Here is a 10566-nt window from a genome sequence, read left to right as displayed (position 1 = left end):
AATAGTTTCAAAATGGAATGAGATCTTTATAAAATTAAGAGAAACCCTCAAGCAATTAAGGCTTTTCTTTCTTTCTTTTTTCCAAACCGTAGTCTCTTTGAGTCCCAAGTCTCCTGACTCCACCAAAGGTGATTGGGGACTTAAATATATATATATCTAAGACAGTCCCTATTTTGCAGACTGTATTTTTACTAGTTTAAGATAGCAATCCTCTCTGAACTCAGCAAAACTGAGGTGCTGTTAGGAATCACCAATACATTTTTAATAATAAGCATACACACCCAAGTTCTCCAGTCTTTTAAAGGCCAGGGACAACTGATTGAAGCGCCTGGGAAATGTGACAGGTGATTGGAGGTCTGAAATTGGGGGTGAGGGGGGTGAGCCTCAAAAGGCCTCAAGAACTGGAGGCCAGTGAGTTATTTGGAGTTGGCCTTTCACCTCTGAGAGGCATTCATTTTGGAAACTGGAACCCCGTTTGTTTACTGTGAGGGGCTGAGGGGGGAAGGAGAGGCGGGAGCTTGTGCTTTACTGAGTGTGGGCGGCGGGGAGTCGGTTGGTGGGGGTGGGGGGGGGCAGGGGTCGGCTCCCGCCCGCCAGGGAAGGAGGAGGCAACGCTCGGCTTCTCCGGACAGCCCGGGCCGGGGGAGCGGCGTGAGGAGCCGCGCAGTTCCGAGAGACGACCGAGGAGGCGCGGGTCAGCCACGCGGGGTAGTGCCCGGTCGGGGTAGTCCCCGGTCGGGGCACGCCGGCTGCTCGGCGGCCGCGTCGGTCCCCCTCCTTCCCTCCTTCCCTCCCTCCTCCTCCCTCCCCGGTCCGGCCGCGGCCCTCCCGCCCCGGCGGAGCCGCGGTGGATTGTGGGCTGGGGGCTGCGGCGGCCTGGCGGCGGCCTGCGGCGGCGCGCTCTCCGAGGACCCAGCCACGCCGGGCCGGTGGCGTGAGGCAGGCCGCGGCGCCGGGAGCTGAGGCGCCGGGGGCGGTGGTCGCGGCGCGGCGGCGGCGGCGGCGGCGGCGGCAGCAGCGGCGGCGGCTCCCCTGGAGGCCGGGGATGTGGGAGAGGCGGCGGCAGCAGCAGCGGCGGAGGCGGCGCTGCGGACCCGGGGGAAACTGCTGGCTGACAGGACACCCGGGCGAGACGTGAGGGGCCCGCCGCGGCCGCTCTGCCCCCGAGCGGCGCTGGGCTCGAGAGGGCGGCCCTGTGCTCCCGGGCCCGCCGGCCAGCAGGCGCGGGGCGGAGGCGGGAACCGGGCTCGGGCCGGCGCGCAGGGCGGCGGCGGCCGCGGAGCAGCAGTCTCGGCGCGACGTGGAGGGATGGAGGCGGCGGTGCACTAGGCCTCGGCCGGGGGCTGCCGCCCGGGACCGCAGGTAGGTGCCGGCCCCGCGCCCCGCGGCCACCCTCTCCCGACCCGGTGCCGGGAGGGCCGGAGGGCCGGGACCCCACCCCCTCCGGGACCTCGGGCCCGGAGCCGGCCGAGTTTCGGCGCCGGTAACCGCGCCGGGGCTTCCATTCTCCCCGCCACCACCACTTCCTCCTCGGCACTCCCCGGCTCCGGGCCGGCAGCTGTGCCCCAGCCGCTGCCGGCGTCCGCAGGTGCCGCTCTGGTCCCCTCGCCCCTCTCCCGGATCCGGGATCGGCAACTTCCACCACCTCTCCTCCAAGACGCTGAGCTCAAACTTTCCCTGTCCTCCCAGCCAGGCCCTCAGCCCCCTTCGGAGCCTCTGGAATAAAATCAAAACCCTTTGGAGAATGCTAACCCACAGAACAACTCGGTGTTTTGCAGTTTAAATAATTTAGTTTGTTTTTCTTCTTCTTCCATACTGTCTGCATGGATACAAAGGCAGGCCCTCCTTGTTCTCCGAGGGTTGTTTGGGAACTTTTGCCTGACCATAATAATTAGCCACTTGGCCTGTCCGTGTATAGTTTAGGGTGGTATTTTTAGAATTTGGCCTGTCAAGAGTTATGTTTTTAAAAATTCCTTTTTTTATAACCAGCTTTACTTTTTGGTCTTTATAGAGGCTGTTTTTACTTTCGAAGAATTAAATTGGAGTGTTTCTGTTTTCTAATTGGTTCCATTTCTGGTTTCTTAAACTCAGGCCAATTTTAACAATAAATGTTCACTGGGTAGGTGCTGTCACAATACATTATTTGTAGTATATGAGGACATATGTGATAACTTAAGCTGTGCATTTTGATGGCCACTCAGTTTTATAAATGGGGAGTTCTAATTGGGAAGATACCTTGATTTCCTAGCAGGATGGAACAGATGGGATGATGTATTACAGTGAGTTCAGTTTCCTAGAAGTGACTATTGATGCTTTACACTGATCATCATTAGGTAAAATTGATCAATGTGTACCTGATAGTTGTGGTTTAGGGCATTAGATGCTTACAATTTTATTGTGATTTGGCTAGTTTTAAACTGTGTTCTGGCAACCTTAGGGCTGTCACAGTAACAGTCTGTTCCCAGTAAAACTGTAAACACTATCCGTGTTTTGTTGATACTCATATAATTTGTTCTTGTGGTATTGTTACTACAGCTTTTGGCTTTCTAAAATGTTTTTCATTGTTTTCAAAATTATAACTGTCAAAATTCTCTAAAGTTTACCAGGAAAACAGGATTAAATTTGCATATATTTATGTTTTGGAAAAGTTAAATTTTATTTATGAATAAGAATTTTTTTTACAATTAGATCTTATATAACCAATGAAAGGACAATTTGCAGAACCTATTCTCAGTCACACTTCTTTTCCTGTCAGTAAAGTTGGCTATAACTTTTTTTCTACTCTTTTAAAAGCAGCTTTATGGAGTTAACATACTGTAAAGTTCATCCATTTTAATCCAGTGGTATTTTGGTTTTACTTATTTTTTTAAACTGTGCTGTAGTTGTGATCCAGGGCCTTGTGAATGATAGCAAAGGGGCTCCACCACAAGCTACCTTCCTTACAGTGTTGAGTATATTTACTTTGTGATCATCACCATTTTATTATTTTTGAACACCCTCTCCTTAACCCTTTAATACCCATTAACAGTTACTCATTTTCTCATCTAACCCCCACCCACCTCCAGGCAGCTACTAATCTACTTTTTATCTCAACATTTGCTTAATATGGGTCTTTCACATAAATAAATGATGTGAAATCATAGCTTTTTGAAAAATTATTTTAAAATCAATTTATATTAATGCTTTTTAAAATTTGAGGTCAGGTAAGCAGCTGATCTCCAGAATAAAAAAAAAGAATATTGTAAACAACTGATAGACTATTGGGTTGTGTCTGTATAAGGTTTGGAAAAAGAAAAAAAAATTCCATGAATGACTTTGGTGACCTTAAGAGTTAATTTGGTGAGCTGAGGGTCAGTCAGTGAAAAGTTGGAGAAAGATTTTTGCTATGGCATACTGGAATATTAAGTTGGAGAAGACCTTAAAGGTCACTGTTGGCCTACTTCCTGCTTGCCTCAACAGCAGAGACCAGAGGAAGAAATCAGAAGGGTAGAAACTTGAATCTTCAGGATAGTTGGCCTGGAACTGTTTGTGATGTGCATATATGTCATGAAATGGGGTTAGGGACGATCTGGATACTGGAGCTGTTTAGATTCTTGTTTGTGTGTGTGTGTGTGTGTGTGTGTGTGTGTGTGTGTGTGTATTTGACCTCGTGCTATCATAACCGGGGAAGAACTGGACATTCCTCCAACATTAGGGATAAGTGCTGACTGAGCTTAGCTGTGCTGATGAAACCCATGTTGTAAAAAACTTTGAAAATGCTTTAAAGCACATCAAATCTGTTATTTTGAAAAGTTATTTTGGGCTGGAGAGATGGCTCAGAGGTTAAGAGCACTGGTTGCTCTTCCAGGGGTCCTGAGTTCAATTCCCAGCAACCACATGGTGGCTCACAACCATCTGTAATGAGATCTGGTGCCCTCTTTTGGTACGCAGGCAGAATACTGTATACATAATAAAGAAATCTTTTTTTTTTTTTTTTTAAAAAGAAAAGTTATTTTAAAATCGATTTACATTACTTTTTTTTTTTTTAAATTTGGGTCAGGGAGTAAGCAGCTGATCTCCAGAATAAAAAAGAATATTCGCCTTTAATCCCAGCACTCGGGAGGCAGAGCCAGGCGGATCTCTGTGAGTTCGAGGCCAGCCTGGTCTCCAAAGCGAGTTCCAGGAAAGGCGCAAAACTACACAGAGAAACCCTGTCTTGAAAAACCAAAAAAAAAAAAAAAAAAAAAAAAAAAAAAAAGAATATTGTAAACAACTGATAGACTATTTGGTTGTGTTGTTGTAAGGTTTGGAGAAAGGGGAAAAAAGCATGAATGGCTTTGGTGACCTTAAGAGTTAGTTTGGTGAGCTGAGGGTCAGTTAGTGAGAAGTTGGATCAGATCTTATATTGTTAATGTCTTTAAAGATCCACAATTTAAAAACAGTTTAAAACATTGTAATTATCAAGGCTGTTTGGAGGCTTCCCTTTTAAAGTTCTGGAGTCTTAACATTTAAAGCAGTAGCTCTCCAGGCATGGTTTTGTTCTGCACAGAGCTTTTGAAAGTGTCTGGAGATGATTTTGATCATCATAATAGCATCTAATGAAGGATGTTAATAAGTGTTATATAATGCATAGGACACCCTTTTCCCCCCTCAGAACAGACTACTGAATCAAAGTATGAATAATAATACTGTTGAAGCCTATGCTCTGTATGAGTCTGGTAAGGGCTTGATCTATTGCTATGTAGTCCAATTGGTATTGTTGGTGGATTAGAGAAATGCTTAAATCATCTAGCAACTCTCTTTAGCGGGATAGCAGTTGAGGACAAAGCAAAAGGAAAGAATTGTAGGAAAAAGTGTAGATATTCTTGAGTCTGTTCAGTTTTAAAATCCGGAGAAAGATACCCTTTTTGGGGCTGGAGAGATGACTTAGTAGTTAAGAGCCCTGGCTGCTCTTCTAGAGGACCTGAATTTAGTTCCTAATACCCACAACTGTCTATAATTCCAGTTCCAGGGGATCTGATGCCCTCTTCTGTCCTTCTCGGACACCAAGCAAACATGTGGTACACATATATGTATATGCAGGCAAAACACTCATACACATAAAATAAAATACATTTAAAAAAGAAAAAAGAAAAATACCCTTTTCCCCTTAAAATGTCAGCCTTATATTACTGGAAATTTGAACTACTGTGTTTTCAATTGTTGATTGTTATTGCATAGGTTTTTGAAATTAGAAATATGTGATACTATCTTCTTTAGCAAGAGTGATCCTATCTTCACCACACTCCCCATCCCTACCTCCTGGTAACTGACAAGAAAGACGCCAAATGTTTGAATATTAATGTATGAATGCAAGTATGTATGTAGTATGTAATAAATGTCCATACATTTTCATATTTTATACACAATGTTATTGTATGAATCTACTTCTCCTTTGGGTCTCACTTTTGACTAATGTTTTTAAAAAGATAATTAATTTTAAAGTTAATTAATTAATCTTTTGAGACAGGGTCTCCTTATACACTTGTGGTTGACCTGGAACTTAGCATGCAGACCAGTCTGACTTTGGACTTTGCTGAGTATGAGGACTATAGACCTGTGCCACTGTGCTTGACTTTTAGGTGATGTTTTTAATAAGCTAAATTGGTGATAAAGGATGATAACTTCACCTTTTGTTATTTACTATCCATGAGACTTTAGCGAATTACTAAATTATTAAATGTTTCTGGACTTCAATTTTTTCATCTAGAAAATTGTGAGTGTGATTGATAATTGCTGCATTACAAAATTATTGTCCATGTAAGTGAGTTTATGTGTAGTAAGATGCTGTGTCTGGGGAGCCAAATAGTTCTGGTTGGGAGAGCATTAGCCTAAAGATGGTTTGTAGGTTCTAACATACCCTGGGAATGTTGTTTCAAAAGAATAAATTAGAAAGGGGTTTATAGAAGTTATCAAACCCAGTATAGAGGTAGCAAAGTAGAGAACTACATGTAGTTCTGTCCTGCTAGCCAGTCCCAAATAAACAGATGGAACATGGAGATTTTTTTTTTTTTTTTTTGAGACAGGATTTCTCTGTGTAGTTTTGGTGCCTGTCCTGGATCTCGCTCTGTAGACCAGGCTGGCCTCAGACTCACAGAGATCTGCCTGGCTCTGCCTCCCGAGTGCTGGGATTAAAGGTGTGTGCCACCACCTCCCAGCCCGAGACTTCGGTCAGAAGCTTGGGCTTGTTTTTAGCCAGCTCTTACAAATTAAATTAACCCATTTCTATTAATCTATGTGCTGTCCCAGGCTCATTTACCTCATCTATGTACTTCCCGTCTTGCTCGCTCTGCGTCTCATGGTGTCTCTTCCTACTCTGTCTCTTTCCCCAACATTCTCTCTGCCCCCAAAATCCTGCCTTGCCATTGGCCAATCAGCTTTTCATTAACGATGAGAGCAGCACATCTTCACAGTGTGCAGAAGGATGATTCCACAGCAGCAAACAATGACAGAGCCTAGGGAGAAGTACTGTGTGTCTGCCCCTGCCTGCCTGCCTTCCCTCAGAAGAACTACTTAATGCATCAACATAACTGAAGTTCGTTACTCTAGAGACTAACTTCAGTGATGTCTGAAGTTAGCTTATTGCAAGATTTCTGTCTGTGGTTGGGTTTTTTTTTTTTTTTTTTTTTTCCTGGTCTTTTTCTCTAATATTCCCCTTTCCTGTAGTCATTGGTCTTTCTAAAGGGAAAACCTGGTCATTTCATTTGTCTCTTAAATTATTTCTAACTTTCTTTTATAGTTAAGATGAAATTCACATTTCTTATTCCTTTAAGATGTACAAGTTCCTTTCCTAACTTACCTTTATACCTCAAAGATGCTCCACAATCTCCCCATTCCCAAATATGTAATTTTCTAAGGCATTTTGAATTGTTTGTGGTACCTGGCAGTAGACTCTCTTTTTCTTCCAAATCTTCTGCACATAGTGTTCGCCATTTCTAGAACTGCTTCATGTCACTCCTTTCTCCTCCATTGGTCTGACTCAGTTTTTATCCTTCAGTTCTCGGTAAGCTGGCATTGACTTTACTTTTTTACAAATTTATTTATGTGTATGAGTGTTTTGTCTGTCAGTTTTGTACCATGCATGTGTCCGGTCCCCTTAGAGACCAGAAGAAGGCATTGGATACTCTGGGAGTAGAGGTAGACAGTTGTGAGCTGCCAAGTGGTTGCTGAGAATTGAACCTGGGTCCTCTGAAAGAGCAGTCAGTGCACTTGACCACTGAGCCGTCTCTCCAGTCCTTTGGCCTTTACTTTTTATTATTTAAGATTTTTTAATCCATAGGTCAATGGAAAGATGAGTGGAGTGAGCACCCACACTCCCACAAATTTCTTTTCACAAATGTGTAGATGTTTCCCCTATTTTCAAACATGTATCTTCCAATTATAAGACTAGTCTACAGGATTACAGTCACGTCATCTAAGAATTTTAGCATTTACTTGGTAGCATTATTTGACATAGACTGCACACTTACATATTCTCAGTTGTGTGCACTTTCTCACTTCATCTTCCCTACTCTATCACCATGAACCCTGTGGTGAAAAGTACCTTAAGAAAGAGTTCTCAGGCTGCGGAGATGGCTTTTCCTCTTCATATAAAAAATGTCCCCAGTTGCTGTATATACATAACTCCTACGTTCTTGACATAGAATATAGATGTCTATTCTTTTCAGGATTAACTCACTGCTCACATATTCAATTCTAGTACCTTCAATCTCTTCATAAGTCCAATCCTTCCACTCCAAAAAATGTTCAGGTACCAAATCCATATTCTGTTCATCAAGCCTGTCTCCTTGAGCTGCTGCTTCTTGATCCCTTCATTGGCAGCCCTGCGGCCCACCTCCTTAGCAGTTTGTCTTCCATTTCAGCACTCACTTGGCGGCTCTGGAAAAAAAGAAAGACCTGCTCACTAAATCTAGTAGCCTATATATTCAGTCTTCATCTGACTTGACCTTACTGTCCTCAATATTTGCACACTAGAGCCAGAGTAAGCCTATGACTATGAATTACTTTTAGTAACTACTGGAATACTGTTAGGAGTTTTTGATGGGTGCTATAGAAAAAAAAAAAAAAAGGACATCACTTTCATTTTTAATAGTATTTAATTTTAAAATTATAAATTATATAATAATTTTTTCCTGGAAAGGATGCCATATGAATTGTCATTTATTTTATCAGAGTTCAGATCCTCAGGTCCCACTTAAATGAGTAGATGCCAGATAGGCACAGAGAGGAGATCCCCAAAGCAAGCTGGTTAGGGAGACTTGCCACATCAGTGATCTCCAGGTTTGATTGACAGACCCTGCCTGCCTCAGTGGGTAAGATGGAAGAGCAGTGGATGATGATTCCTGACATCAACCTTGGGCTTCTGTTTTCTCACACACATGAATGTACTGTCACACACATATGCCAACATATGCACAACACACATGAAAGTGGAAAAAGACAACTTAACATTTCCAGTATAATTATTTATAATTTATTCTATCCAACATTATCTCTTGTTATTTTTCTTTTTTCCCTTTTATTGAAAATAGATATTTTCCCTCATATAATATATGCTGATTACCGTTTCTCCCTCCCTCTGCTCCTCCACTTCCTCCCTACTTCCCATCCTGATCGGCTGATCCACCCTTTGTCTCTTATTAGAAAACAAGCTTCTGCCAGGCAATGGTGGCACACACCTTTAATCCCAGCACTCAGGAGGCAGAGGCAGGCAGATCTCTGTGAGTTCGAGGCCAGCCTGGTCTACAGAGTGAGTTCCAGGACAGCCAAGGCTACACAGAGAAACCTCGTCTTGAAAAAACAAAAAACAAAAAAAACAGGCTTCTAACAGATAATAATAAAATATAATGTAATAAAACAAAAGCCAAACCATTGGAATTGAATAAAACAAACAGAAGGAAAAGAGCCCAAGAAAGAGCACAAGAAGCAGAGACCTGCTCTTTTCCACACTCAGAAAAACTTAAACTGGTGTAGACCTGTGTGGGCCCGTGTCTGCTGCTCAGCCTCTGGATTCACAGGAGCTTTGATCGTGTTGACTTAGAGGGCCTTGCTGTCTTGGTGCCCTCCATCCCCTTACATTCTTTCTGTTCCTCTTTCACGGGGTTCCCTGAGCCCAGAGGGGGAATTTGGTGGACACCTCACTTAGGGCTGAGTGTTCCCAGGTCTGTTATTCCCTGTATACTGTCTGGTGAGGATCTCCACGTTTGTGCCCATCTGCTGTAAAAGGAGGCTCCTCTGAGGAGCAGGACACTGATCTATGTGTAGAGCAGTGTCATTAGAGTCTTTACTGCTACGTTCTTTCAGGAGAACAGTAGGGTTGGGTTTTACCTAGGTCCCAGGCCAGCTTGTCTCGGGTTCTGGGTCACCCAAGCAGTGTTGGGTCCAGGTTCCGTCTCCTGGAGTGGGCCTCAGTCAAATCAGATATTGGTTGTGACTCCCACAGACTCTATGCCACCGTTGCCCATCACTGTCGCTGGAAGGGTCTGTGGCTGGTCGGTGTTGACATGGCAGGTGTGCACCGCCGGGTTGGTGCGGACATGGCAGGTGTGCACCACAGTATCCAGCTGATCATTAGCATTTCTGGAAAGCCTTGTCATTATAGTTAACTCTTAGCTTCAGTATTGAAATCACATGTGATGTGTGTGATGTGCAGTTAAATCGGAAGTCCTTTATGATTAGCAGGTTCTTCCTGCTGGTAAATTTTAAGTAGTGTAGAAGTTTGTTATTTGTGTCTCAGTTCCATGAAAGAAACTTCACCTATACCATTTACAAGAAATTGGTCTTAAAAATTCTAAGAAATGTGGGAAGTACTTCTTAGAATATGAAATATTTTAAGAATTTTGTAGGCAAACCTCAAGAAACCAACTAAAGGTGAGATTAAAGAAAAAAATAAGGTGGAGAGAAGAGGTGGGCAGAGGACTTCTGTTGAAAAATACCTCTCCTGACTTCTGCCAAACTGACTTTTGGTAGGACATTGCAAATATAGTTATTCATTTTTTTTCTTATATGTATCAGTTAACTCTAAGTTTGTGGAAATCAGATGTGCTACTTTTTGCCTTTTTTTTTTAAGCAGTGAGAATTGACCTCACTCATCCTTACTGCTCTTCCTCCATCCCTTAAATTCTTCCTAAATTTAAATCTAAAATTGTATTTAAATAGCTAGCACTGTCTAGCTCAGTGGGGGTGGGGATCTCAACTTTATAATCATCTTAAATTACAAATAGGCATGTGGTGAAAGATGATTGTATAAGTCAGTTCTTTCAAATTCAGGACACATTTCTTGTTGAAAGGGTGTTTGCCCATCGTAACTTGTTTTCCTGGTTTGAGTAGAGGATTGCCTCTTTGCTCAGGAGACTACAGTCCATCACACTGATGGAAATGTGCACTGTATTACCCTGAAGGAAGAGTCTAGTTCAAGTCTTCTAGAGTTCTTTTCTAGATTAGATGTGTGTAGACAGCCAGGTGTGGTGGTCCATGCCCATGCTCCAGATGCTAGGGAGACTGAGGCCGGCAGTTTGTAAGTTCTAGGCCAGCTTCTGTTAAAAGTGC

At 43.5% G+C, this 10566-nt stretch overlaps 1 protein-coding gene across 2 annotated transcripts in view; it reads left to right on the top strand.

Annotated features, from left to right (window-relative positions):
• The first annotated feature begins 1233 nt into the window (after positions 1-1233).
• The window catches only part of Vps54 (VPS54 subunit of GARP complex), a 91353-nt gene continuing 82020 nt past the window's right edge, over positions 1234-10566 (top strand). For both annotated transcript variants that reach the window (XM_059275378.1, XM_059275377.1), the window contains exon 1: positions 1234-1362. The gene's annotated coding sequence lies outside the window, so the exon portion shown is untranslated. The remainder of the gene's footprint in view (positions 1363-10566) is intronic.

Source organism: Peromyscus eremicus, chromosome 10 (genome assembly GCF_949786415.1).
Source record: "Peromyscus eremicus chromosome 10, PerEre_H2_v1, whole genome shotgun sequence".
Classification (NCBI taxonomy): Eukaryota; Metazoa; Chordata; class Mammalia; order Rodentia; family Cricetidae; genus Peromyscus; species Peromyscus eremicus.
The sequence above is the reverse complement of the archived record's forward strand: the minus strand, read 5'-3'. Positions and strand labels throughout refer to the sequence as shown.